Source organism: Vicugna pacos, chromosome 3 (assembly GCF_048564905.1).
Source record: "Vicugna pacos chromosome 3, VicPac4, whole genome shotgun sequence".
Lineage (NCBI taxonomy): Eukaryota > Metazoa > Chordata > Mammalia > Artiodactyla > Camelidae > Vicugna > Vicugna pacos.
The window spans coordinates 56,839,614-56,853,147 of record NC_132989.1 but is presented as its reverse complement, the minus strand read 5'-3'; the positions used below and the strand labels follow the sequence as shown (position 1 = coordinate 56,853,147).

The 13,534-nt window shown below is 32.9% G+C and overlaps 1 protein-coding gene across 2 annotated transcripts in view; it reads right to left on the bottom strand.

The window, feature by feature from the left end:
• The window catches only part of KIAA0825 (KIAA0825 ortholog), a 351,023-nt gene that overhangs the window by 328,509 nt on the left and 8,980 nt on the right, over nucleotides 1–13,534 (bottom strand). For both annotated transcript variants that reach the window (XM_072958369.1, XM_072958371.1), the window contains exon 2: nucleotides 3,604–3,749. The gene's annotated coding sequence lies outside the window, so the exon portion shown is untranslated. The remainder of the gene's footprint in view (nucleotides 1–3,603; nucleotides 3,750–13,534) is intronic.

Here is a 13,534-nt window from a genome sequence, read left to right as displayed (position 1 = left end):
ACTGTAGATAGTTTGTTAACTATCCTTCCTGATTTGAGGGGGATGATTGGTTTGTTTTTTCAAAAGTATTTTTTCAAAAGTACTATATCATGCTACATATGTATTTCTACAATTTACTCTTTTGGGGGGATGTAGGTAATTAGATTTCTTTGTTTGTTTATTTAATGGAGGTACTGGAGATTGAACCTAGGACCTCATACATGCTAAGCACACACTCTACCACTGAGCTATACCCTACCTCCCTTATTTCTACAACTTACTTTTTAAAATGAAATACTAAAATATTCTGGAAATCTTTCCATGTCATGCCACACAGAACTAGATTATCATTTTTTATAGGTAAAGTTCCATTTTATATATGTTATATTGATATTTAGTTATTAGATTTCATTATAATGCACTTTATATATGCTAGGAATACCTAAAATAGCATATAAGATGGGAGTTCAGTATCACATTATACATCAAAACAGAAATCTATTTTTAAAGGTACTTAATTCTGTGTATATGAGCAGGACAGCACAGTGTTTTAGAACTGTGCTTCTCAAACTTTAATGCACCAACAACCTAGTAATCTTGTTAAAAATTAGATTTTTCAGTAGATCTGGGGTGGAGGCTGAGAGTCTGCATTTCTAACAAGTTCCCATGTAGTGGTGATACTGCTGGCTTGGGGACCAGATTTTGAGCAGCAAGGGCTTGAGTATGAACTCTGGAGTGAAACTGCTAGTGTTTGAATCCCAGCTCCCTTACTCGCTAGTTTTGTAACCTTCTCTTCGTGTGTCTCTAGCACATCTGTAAAATAGTGAGATCATTAAAGTGCTGTTATGAGGATTACATGAGATAATCCATGGATAGTACTTAGAACAGTAGCTGAAATATAGAAAGCACTCAGTAAATATTGTCCCTTAATATTATAGAAAACTATTAAAAGCATATATTGTATCCCATTAGAAAGCCATTTATAGAATTGACTGATGTAGCAGAAACACTAAATAAAATTCTATCATTTTTTTCTAGGCAGTCACTAGAACATCACTGTACATTGAAGGACATTAAATACATAAGTTAGACCCACTATCCAACTTTATTAAATACATAAATCTGAAACTGCTCTAAATGAATTTGCATGAAGCTGGCTTTGGCCTAGACTATTTAAAGAGATTATTTTGTTTTTATGCCAGAAAACTTTTTTATATTGCAGGTATATACTGAGTTCCCATTCATTTATTTGAATAGCTTCCTCTGAATTTAGAATCAGGCATTTTTGTTTTAAAAATTCATTTTTATCAAATAAATCAGAACTAATATTAGTATGAACAATAATAATGATTTTAACATTTGTTCAAACAAGGGCACTAGTATAGTTTAAATGACTTTGGAGGATTTAGCCAAAACCTTCACAGACAACTGTATACATTTTCAAACTACTACACAATGCAGCATGATTACCTCTTGTTGAGGACTGAGGTTTAGAAAGAATATTACTTGTCAGAATTGTGAATGATTTAGATGATCAGAATAGTGATATGATATGGGAGGGTTCAGTGGGTAGGAAAAGTAAAGTTGGAACCAGCAATGAAAACTGTTAGAGATTTCTCAAATTCAACACTGCTTGAAAATTAAAAAGAGAGAGGTAATGGAAAGGAGTACACTAGGAAAAAAAGATGAATGTTCTCCCAGTCATTCATAAAAACCAGGAAGGGTAAAACCTGGAGGTTCCATCAAGGAGATAAGAGTGATGAAGTGCTTTGAGTTGGCCAGTATCTTTATGAGTTGGCAAGAAAAGATCAATAAATAATTTGCCTCTCTTTTCATCTTTTATTTCTCTACTATAGGTGATGGAAAAGTCTACTGTGGGACAGACTCTGATATGTTTATTTTTCTAAATTAAAACTAGATTCAATATAGGCAATGCAGACCTGTCCTGTGAGATCATGACAAATGAGAATCAAGGAAAAGGGAGGAATTTGGGTGGGGAGCTTATTCTTTCCTTCTTCTCTCACCTTCTCTCTTCCCCTGCAGAATGGGGTAAGTAAGCTCCTGGCTGCTCCTTTAACGTCCAGTGCGGTACTAGAATTCTTTTTTAACATTTAACACAAGATATCATTACCTTTTGCTTTCTATAACAAGTGTTCTTGTTATAGAAATAAGATTTTATCCCCCCCAAATCTGCATAAAAGTGCTTATATAAAGGACTGTCACATGGAAGTTTTTAAGACAGCGTACCTATACTCAATTATACCGAGTAAAGATTCTTCAAGAGACGTAATTATCACAGTCCCCACAATTGATATTTTTTTCACTAAAAGTACAAGGTTTCCCTTGATTCTTAACATCTAGAGATGATAACCAACAAGATCGGATGGTTGAGAATGGGGGTACAAAAACATAATTATACCAACATCATGTCTTGTTACTTGGGTTTACATTAGTCTGAATCAAATTCCTGAAATTTACCAAAATGCCTGAGCTAACTTTTTCCACTTACAAGGCAGGTATTTGCTGTCTCTTAACACCAGAGAAGCAAGGAATTCCACTTCAGTGTGACCTATTTATGCCTCTTAGATTCATCATATGCATTTTTTAATGACCCCAAACCAAAGGAAATGTAGAAACCTATTTGAAAAGCTGACATTAAGGTTGTGACACCAACCAAAACAACAAGAGAATTTAAAGTTGAACTGACACACAATCCCCAGTTCAGTCTGTTATACTCCTAATTTAAAAAACAGTTAGTATGTGAAATAGTGATGGCATGTCAGCCTCTGCTTTGAAACTCCTGAATTTTGTCATTTGGTGTTTGTGTCACAACCTTAATATTATTTAAATACACTTTTTAATATCTATTATTTAAAAAAATCTTTGAATTGAAGATACTCTAAAGCTTTGAAGAAGCCAACCTCAAAGCACCACATTCCAAGTGTGCCACTTTTATTAGAAGTGGTGCATAAAACATTTGCTGTTGACAAATCTAATTCATTAAAAGGTGAGATGGATGCATTTTAAAATAACTGGCTGGCATCATTATCTGCAGTGCCTTTTATAAATTATTCCTCTTTTCCCTTTTGACTGAACTTGTCACAGTTCCCTTTCAGAGTCTGAGTGTTATGCCTTATAGTCAATGCTTTCAACGTGTTTAGACAAGTCATAAGTTAAACAAGCAGTGGTACTTTATTTTCTAGAAATGAGAAAGGGTAGCAGGAATACTTACAGATTATTTCAGTCAATTCATTGATTTTTAACTGAAGACAAGTAAATTCAGTTAGTGGTGGTTTCATCTCACACAAAGGATTTAAAAATAAAACTATACTGTTAGGGTAGAATAGAAGGGAGAATTTCAAAGAAAGGAACATAAAGAGAGGTGCTGGCAGCCCTGCTGCACTATTGTGCAGAAGACTTAGTTTAAAATTGAATTGTGCTTCCCATGACATCGGAGATCAGGTACATCATAAGACTGACAGCTGGCTGGTACACTACCTTCCTAAAGGAAAATGCTAACTGTGTTTCTCTTAGAGACCAAAGGAATAGAGTTACAGACGCCTTCAAGGAAACTGGGGAAGCAGAGTGCAAATTATTTAAAATATGGTGAGAAACATTTCTTACCTAATTTTGTTTCAGAAGATTCTAAGAATGAGCTGGTCTTCTAATCCTAAGTAGGCGGAAAGTCATTTCCTTACGAGTTGTCAGTTGAAGAGCTGCCCTTTCTTTAGTATGTTCAGCAGTTTCTTTCCAAAATAGACAAAGCACACCTGTAAAAATAATTAGATCAAGTGTGATCAGACACAATGGAGGGAGCCTAGTCAGAGCATTAGTTGTCTACACTGGTAGTGACAGCACTGTCACTAAGTTATGAGTCACAGGCTTGAGCCAAGAGATGCTGGAAATGCATAAAGATAACCTGAAGTTGAAGTACCTAAGAAAAGCTTATTAACAAGATGATTCATACGTTATTGGCACATGGATAACAGATGTACCTAGGAAAACACATACTCAAAATACTCTTTTTATTTTCATGTTCATTTTCATTGGTTTTTCAAATGTTCCTAGAGAAATGTAGATCACAGAAGTAAGAAATGGTTGCACCATGTAAAACAAGCAATACCTTTCAATACAATTATTTTTTTCTTGTTTAGTTGCCAGTTGCCCCAGGACTGTTTATTAAAACCATCTTTTCCCTCCCTCTTTTGGGTTACCCTATTAAATAGATTCTGATTCAGTTGATCTGGGGTTGGGATGACATTCTGTGTTTTTAACAAGCTCCCAAATAATGCTGCCAATGCAGTGGGTCCATGGACTACACTTTCACTAAGGTTCCATCAGTTTGTCTTTCCCTGCAACAAAATGCACTGCTGTCATTCTTGGCTTTTGGACCTTTGTTTTTCTGTATAGCTTTAAAATCTTTTGTCAAGTATTCTCTTCTTCCCACCAAAATAGTTAGGAATTAGACTGAGATTGCACTGATCAAATTGCACATCAGTAAAATGTTAACTTTTTCCAGTGTATTGTTTATCATCCCATTTATTGAGATCTTATTGTCACAAAATGATACTTTACTATTTTCCCCATTGGAATTTTACACATCTCTTGTTACGTTAGATGTATTCCCAGGAACTTAATATTTTGAATTAGTATAAAAATATCTTTGCAAAAACTTTTTCATATTTTGTTTATATGTGTATAATTTTTGAATACTGATATGTTTATCTAAGATATTGGCAAACTTTTATATTATTATTTTTCTGTAGTTTTACATCATGAACACATGAGTTTTACTTCTTCATTTCAAAATCTATACTTATTTCTTTTGCAAAGAAGTCAAACAATAAATGTATTATTTAATGGAAAAGTTATTTTGTTTTCTATTATCAGCCAAACTAATCTTTTGGTTAGGCTTAGGTCAACTAGAAAACTAATATGGAGAAGGTTCCAGATGTTTCTTGTGCTATTTATTGATTGTTCTCATAGTTCCTGTCTTTCTCTGGTGTATGATACACAGTTACTTAAATGTTACTAACATGCATTATCCCAATCTGACTTTCAGTTGATTTTCATCAGAAACAGACAAAAACCCTCATGAACAACTTGGTCAATCCTGTAACTAAATTTGAACAAAACGGGAAACAGAAGAATTATAATAAGGGAAATGGTTTAGTTTGGTCTAAGAACTAAATGGAACACTAGGAAGCCAATATAGAGAAACAACACATCACCTACACGCCATAGTTAAAATCACAAGACGTCTTATAAAATTCATAAATAACTGAAATTGCTGATACCAAAAGCAGACAAAAGATATCACAAAAAAAGAAAATTACAGGTCAACATTACTGGAAATAGATGAAAAAATTCTCCACAAAATACTAGCAAACCAAATCCAATAGTACATTAAAATCATCATACACCATGATCAAGTGGGATTTATCCTAAGGTTGTAAGGATTTTTTCATTATATGCAAATCAGTTAGTGTGATACAGGACGTTAACAAATTGAAAAATAAAAATCATATGATCATCTCAACAGATGCAGAAAAAGCTTTTGACAAAATTCAACATCCATTTATATAAAAAAACTCCACAGAGTGGACATAGAGGGAACATATCTCATCATAATAAAGGCCACATATAACAGACTCACAGCTAACATCATAGTCAATGGTGAAAAGCTGAAAGCATTTTCTCTAAGAGTAAGGATGCCTACTCTTGCCACTTTCATTCAACACAGTATTAGAATTTCTAGCCACAACAGTCAGACAAGAAAAAGAAATAAAAGGAATCCAAATTGGAAAGGGAGAAGTAAAACTGTCACTGCAGATTACAGTGATACTATATATAAAAAAATCCTAAAGATGCCTTGAGAAAACTACTAGAGGTCATGAATGAATTTGGTAAAGTTGCGGGATGCAAAATTAAAATACAGGAATCTATTGCATTTCTATACATTAACAATGAACTATCAGAAAAAGAAATTAAGGAAATAATCCTATTTAACACTGCATCAAAAAGAATAAAATACCTAGGAATAAAAGTACCTAAGGAGGTAAAAGACACGAACTCTGAAAACTCTAAGACTCTGGTGGAAGAAACTATAGATGACAAAAACAATTGGAAAGATATATGGTGCTCTTGGTTTGGAAGAATCAGTATTGTTAAAATAATCATACTACCCAAGGCAATCTACAGGTTCAATTCAATTCCTATCAAAATATCAAGGGCATTTTTCAAGAACTAGAACAAAACATTTAAAAATTTGTATGGAAACACAAAAGACACTGAATAGCCAAAGCAATCTTGAGAGAGAAGAATGGAGGTGGAGGAATCATCCTCCCTGACTTCACAGTATATTACAAAGCTACAGTAATCAAAACAGTATGGTACTGGCACAAACACAGACACATAGATTAATGGAACAGAACAGACAGCCCAGAAATAAATCCACACATTTATAATCAATTAACCTATGATAAAAGAGGCAAGAATATACAATGGAGAAAAGACAGTCACATCTAAATGGTGCCGGGAAAACTGAACAGCTACATGTAAAAGAATGAAATTAGAACATTCTCTAATACCATGTCCAAAAATAAACTCAAAATTGATTAAAGACCTAAATGTAAGACCAAACACTATAAAACTCCTAGAGAAAAACATAGGCAGGACATTCTTTGACATAAACTACTGCAATATTTTTTTGGATTTGTATCCTAAAGAAAATAAAAGCAAAAGTAAACAAATGGCACTTAATTAAGCTTAAAAGCTTTTGTACAGCACAGGAAATCATTGACAAAATGAAAAGAGAACCTACTAAATGGGAGAAAATATTTGCTAATGATATGACTGATAAGGGGTTAATATTCAAAAATCTATAAACAGTTCATACAGCTCAACAATGCAAAAACAAACAACCCTATTTAAAAAATAGGTAGAAGAACTGAATAGACATTTTTCCAAAGAGGAAATGCAGATCATCAACAGGCACATGAAAAGATACTCAATGTCACTAATCATCAGGGATGCAAATCAAAATCACAAAAAGATAGCACCTCACACCTGTCAGAAGGCTATCATTAAAAAAAAAAAACTTGGCAAGGATGTGAAGAAAAGGGAGCTCTTGCACACTGTTGGTGGGAATGTAATTTGGTACAGCCACTATAAAAAACAGTATGGAGGTTTCTCAAAAAACTAATAATAGAACTACCATATGACCTAGCAATTTTGCTCCAGGGTATACATCAAAAAAACCGAAAACACTAATTCAAAAAAATACATGCACCCCAATGTTCCAGCAGCATTATTACAATTTCTAAGATATAAAAGCAATGTAAGTATCCATCAACAGATGAATGGGTAAAGATGCGGCATACATATACAATGGAATACTACTCAGCAATAAAAAAGAAATTTTGCCATTTGAAGCAACATGTATGGACTTAGTGGGCATTATGCTAGGTGAAGTAAGTCAGAGAGAGAAAAACAAATACTGAATGATACTTTAATGTGGAAGCTAAAAAATACAACAAACTAGTGAACGTAACAAAAAAGAAGCAGACTCACAGATATGGAGAACAAACCAGTGATTACCAGTTGGGAGGGGAAGGACAATGTAAGTATGGGAGACACATACTACTGGATATAAAATAGGCTACAGGGATGTATTGTACAACATGGGGAATAGAATCAATATTTTGTAATAACTGTAAATGAAGTATAACCTTTAAAAATTGTATTAAAATTTTAACCTAAATTTTTTTAAAAGAAATAGTATTTGAGAAAAATGGATACTTTAAAATGATAAATGAGTCAATATATTAGAAAGATACAGTATTTACAAATGTATATGCACCTACAACAAAGCACCAAAACCAATGGAGCAAAAAATGACAGAATTGAAAGAAGAAATAGACAATATGACTATTTGTCAGATATTTCAATCGTCTGCTCTCAGTAATTGATAGACTTAAACAAACAACAAAAAAAAAGCAGCAAGAGTAAAGATTTGAATACTGTCAATGTATTCAACCTACCTCATATATATAGACTACTCTATTCAATGATGACAAACTACAGATTTTTTGAAATGCCAGAAAACACTTTCCAAAATAGATTATATTCCGTGTCATAAAACACATCTCAATAAATTGAAAAGTAATGAGATCACAAAAGTATGTTCTATAAGTATAACAGAATTAAATTAGAAATCAATATCAGAAAGAAATCTTGGAAAACTCCCAATGTTTTAAAGTTAAAAACACACTTTTAAATAACAATAGGTCAAAAAAATCAAAGGTGATATTAGAAAATATTTTACTGAATGACAGTGAAAATAAATATGTCACTTTTATGGGGTACATAAAAAGCAGTGTTTGGACAGAAATCTATAACTTTAATCAGTTATATCAAAAAAGAAAGGTCTCTTTTAAACAACTTAAGATTCAATCTTAAGACACTAGAAAAAGATGAGCAAACCATATGTAAAGCAGGAAGAAGAAAGGCAACCCAAAAGATTACAGCAGAAATAAATGATACAGAAAAGAGCAAAGTAGTACAGACAATAAAAGCAAAAGTTGAGTTTTTAAAAGATCAATCAAATTGCAAATGCTTGGCTAGACTAATTAAAAAAAAAAGGCACAAATTACCAAAATAATGAATGGAAACAATATCATTATTGACATACAGAAATAAAAAAGATTTTAACACAATGAACAATTTATTTCAAAAAAGTAGACACACAGATGAAATGGCCACATTCTTAGAAAGACATAAATGATCAATACCAAATCAAGAAGAAATATGAAAACTGAATAGACTGAAAACAACTAAAGAAATTGAATTAGCAATTTAAAATCTTCCCATAAGGAAAAGCAAAGATCCAAGGGCTGCATGGGTGAATTCTATAAAATTAAAAAATTAAATAATACCAGCATTTAACAAACTCTTTCAGAAAAAAACAGGAACCTTCTCAACTCATTCTATGATGACTAATTTACCCTGAAAACTAAGCCAAATAAACACATCACAATAAAACTGCAGACTAAATGCCTATATTGAAAAAGGAAGATCTAAAATCAATACCCTAACTTTCAGTTTTAAGAAACTAGGAAAGGAAGAGCAAGCTAAACCCAAAGCAGGCAGAAAAAAGGAAATAATAAAGATTAGATTGGAAATAAATTTAAAAAGAATAGAAAAAATAGAGAAAGTCAGTGAAACTAAAGAATCAGAGATGAAGAAAACTGATGAATTGTTAGCTAGACTAACAAAACAAAAAAGAGAGATAAGACTGAAATTACTAAAATTAGGAATGAAAGAGGAAACATTATCAGTGACCTTAGAGAAATAAAGAGATTATAAGGGGATTCAATAAATAATTGCATATCATACAATTATGTAACCTCAATGAAATAAGTTCCTAGAAAAACATAAAGTACTAAAATGACTGAAGATTTAAAAATTTGAATAGATCTTTAACAAGTAGGCAGGCTGAATTAATTATCAAAAGTTTCTCATAAGACAAGCCCAGAGCCAGATGACTTCATTGATGAGTTCTACCAAAAATTTAAAGAATTAACAGCAATCTTTCACGAATTCTTCCAAAAACCAAAAGAGGAAGGAACATTTCTCCATTCATTCTGAGGTATTACCTTGATACCAAAACCAGACAAAAACATTACAAGAAAAGAAAACTATAGACCAATATCCCTTATGAGTATATAGGCTAAAATACTCAACAAAATATTAAGAAGTTGAGTCCAGCAACATACAAAATAATTTTACACCACAACTAAGTGGAATTTATCAACACAGGAAAATGAACCAACATAATACATCCTGTTAATAGAATACAGGACAAAAACTACATGATCATCTAAATAGATGCAGAGGAACGTGTCAAAATTCATCACCTTTTCATGATTTAAAAAACAACAAAAAAAAGACACCCATTAGTTTCATAACAAAACTCAAGAAACTAGGAGCAGAAGGAAATTTCACCAACTTGATAAAAGACATCTACCCACAGCTAACGTCATACTTAATGGTGAACGACTGAAAGCCTTGCTCTTAAGATCAGAAACAAGACAAGAGTGTCCATATTTACCACTTCTATTCAACATTGTACTGAAAGTTCTAGCCAGGACAATTAGGCAAGAAAAGTAAATAAAAGGCATCCAGATTCGAAAGGAAGAAGTAAAACTATCTGCAGTTATAGATGCCATGATTCTGTATGTAGAAAATCCTAAGGAATTCCAAACAAACCCAAAACCCAAACTATTGGAGCTAATAAATTGATTCAACAAAGTTTGCAGGAAATAAGATTAATAAACAAAAATCAATTGTATTTTTATATGCTAGCAATTAACAATTTCAAAATGAAATTAGGAAATCAATTCCACTTACAATGGCATCAAATAGAATAAAATATTTAGGAAAAAATTTAGCACAAGAAGTGCAAGACCTATCCACTGAAAACTGCAAAACATCACTGAAAGAAACAAAATTAGATTTAAATACACGAGAAGTTCCTTGTTCAGGGATTAAAGATTTAATACTGTTAAAGAGTCAGTAACTCCCAAATTAATCTACAAATTCAGTGTAATCCCTATCAAAATTCCAGCTGCCTATTCTGCATATATTAACAAACTGATCTTAAAATTAATATGGAAATGCAAGGGACAGCCAAAACAATCTTGAAAAAGAACAAAATGAGAGAACTCACATTTCCTATTTTTCAAAACTTACTACACAGCTACAGTAATCAAGAGTGTGATAGGATAAGCATAAAGATAGACATGTAATCAATGGAATAGAATTGATAGTAAAAAAATAAACCCATACAATGTTCAACCGATTTTTGATGAGGGTTTCAAGAAAATTCAATAGGGAAAGATTAATCTTTCCAAGAAACATTGCTGAGATAACAGAATACCAACATGCAAAAGAATGAAGAACTTCTTCACTAAAAGATACACAAAAATTAACTCAAAATTGATCAAAGACCTAAATACAAGTACCAAAAAGTATGTAAAATTTTTAGAAGGAATCATAGGCGTAAATCTTCTTGACCTTAGACTAGTCAATGATTTCTTAGAGAAAACACCAAAAGCAGAATCAAAAAAAAAAAAAAAAAGCTGAACTTCATCAAAATTACAAACATTTGTGCTTCAAAAGACAATATCAATAAAATGAAAAAACAACTTACAGAGTGGCAGAAAATATTTGCAAATCAAATGTCTGATAAGGGTATTGTTTTCCAAAATCTATAAAGAAATATTACAGCTCAACAATAAAATGACAAGTAATTCAATTTTAAAATGACAAAGGATTTGAACAGACATTTGTTGAAGGGAGATATACAAATGGCTGAACATCATTAATTATTAAAATAAATGCACATTGAGACCACATGAGATACCACTTCACAACACAGTAGAATGGATAATCAAAAGTCCGACACTAACAAGTGTTGAGGAGGATGTGGAAAAACAGAAACCCTCCTACACTGCTAGTGGGAATGAAGTGAAGGTCTCTACCTTACCCTAATAGAATATTTCCTTTGCACTTTGCATTAAAAAATAATTTTGTAATTATTTTTGTGATCTCACACTAGACTGAAAGCATATGAAGACTGGAGTTAGGTCTCTTTCCCTCACTGAGTATATCCATTAGGGCAATTGTCATTCTGTGCTATCTGCAATCACTGATTTGCTTACCTCTCTCAACCTCTAGACTATAATCCTCTTCAGACAAGGAATGTGCTTTCTTTATTTTTGCATCCTAGTACCTAGCCTAGTGGTTGATACAGAGGAACTACAAAGAAAATGTTAAATGTAAGATCCCCAAAATGTGTTACACAGATCCATGATGGAGCCCCAGGAGTCTTCCAGAGGGTTCACAAGGTAAAAACTATTTTCATAATAAGACATTTTAAGTTATTTCACTAGGTTGACATTTGTACTAGATGCAAAAGCACACTGCCCTAGCACAAATTATAATCCCCAACTATATTAGCTGTACTTAGTTTTCTGTTGCTGCTATGAGTTTCCACAAATTTATTGTCATAAAACCATATAAATTCTTAACAGTTCTCTAGGTTAGAAGTCTTAAATGGGTCTCAACAAGCTAAAACCAAATGATCCTTTCTGGAGGTTCTGAAGAGAATCCGTTGTTCCCTTGCTTTTTTTTTTTTTTTTTTTTGCTTCTAGAGGCTTCTCTCATTCCTTGGCTGCTGGCCCACTTCTCCCATTTTCTAGCTAGCTGTGTGAGTCCTTCTCATATTGCATCACTCTGAATTACTCTTCTGCCTCCTTCTTCCTCATGTGAGAACCACTGTGATTACACTGCATCCATTTGGATAATCCAGGGTAATCTTAAGGTAAACTGATTAGAAATTTTACCCCCCTTTCGCTATATAACATACACACAGGTTCCAGGGATTAGAATGTAGGCATCTCTAGGGGGCCATTATTCTGTCTACCATAGTAGTCATATTTTTTCACCACCACACAGTTAAAATTAAAAAAAAAAATGGCAGATGCATTTAATAACGTCCTTGAAGAGGCACTAAAAATTAGTAATGTTATTAACTCAACCTTTGAGTACACCACACACTTTCCAAAATAAATCAAATTGGTCTATCATTTTAAGAAAAATATTAAATAGCATTTGTTGCCAATGATAAAATTAAGAGCTTTCAAAGCAAAAACAAAAATCTTGGAAAATTTATATACTCTCAGATGGACAGTTTTGCAATATTTTAAGATTTTCCTTATGAGATTGCTGGTGATACTAACAAATGGGATTTTTTTTGATACTGTATAATAAAATATATTAAACTTAGGAAGATGTGCATACCTCAATGAATTAATATTTTCCACATGGCCAGTGTATTATGTAACAAAAGCATGTGTTTGTAAAAGATTCATTCGAAGTGTAAGACAGACCAAGTAACTGAGTACCAAAAGTCCACTTATATTACTTCAGATTTCTCATTGTAGTTAAACTTTATGAAACTACCACTTGTTAAGGTTTGGTATAATATCTGTGAATGAAAAATACTGCAAACCATATCAGTAAACAAAGAATGCTGAAACCATTAAGTCATCAGCCGCCGCCATCTCCCAGTGAAGACAAGCCTGCAGCCCAGCCTCTGCAGCCACTCACAATGGTGCACTCTGAGTGGACTCAGAATAAGAAAGGACAGGATACTGGCCCTAGATAGCTAGGTGCTTGTCAAAGGAATGAATTCAGTGAGCCCAAACATTTGCTTCCTCCCATACATAGACAAGAACTAAATTCTTTAACTTGAGATGCCTGCCTTTCTTTAGATAACAAGCAATCTTTTATTATTCCAACTACCTGGTCTTTGTTGTAAAGCTCCTATACATTCTAGCTCCTCCCCTACCTCTTTAGAGTAGTACCCTCAGAGCCATCTGAGAGGCTGTCATCCTGGCTTGAGTCCTACCGCCAAATAAAACATAACTCTCAACTTCTAGGCTGTGCATTTATTTCAGATGACAGATCAAAGAAAAATATTCACAATTAT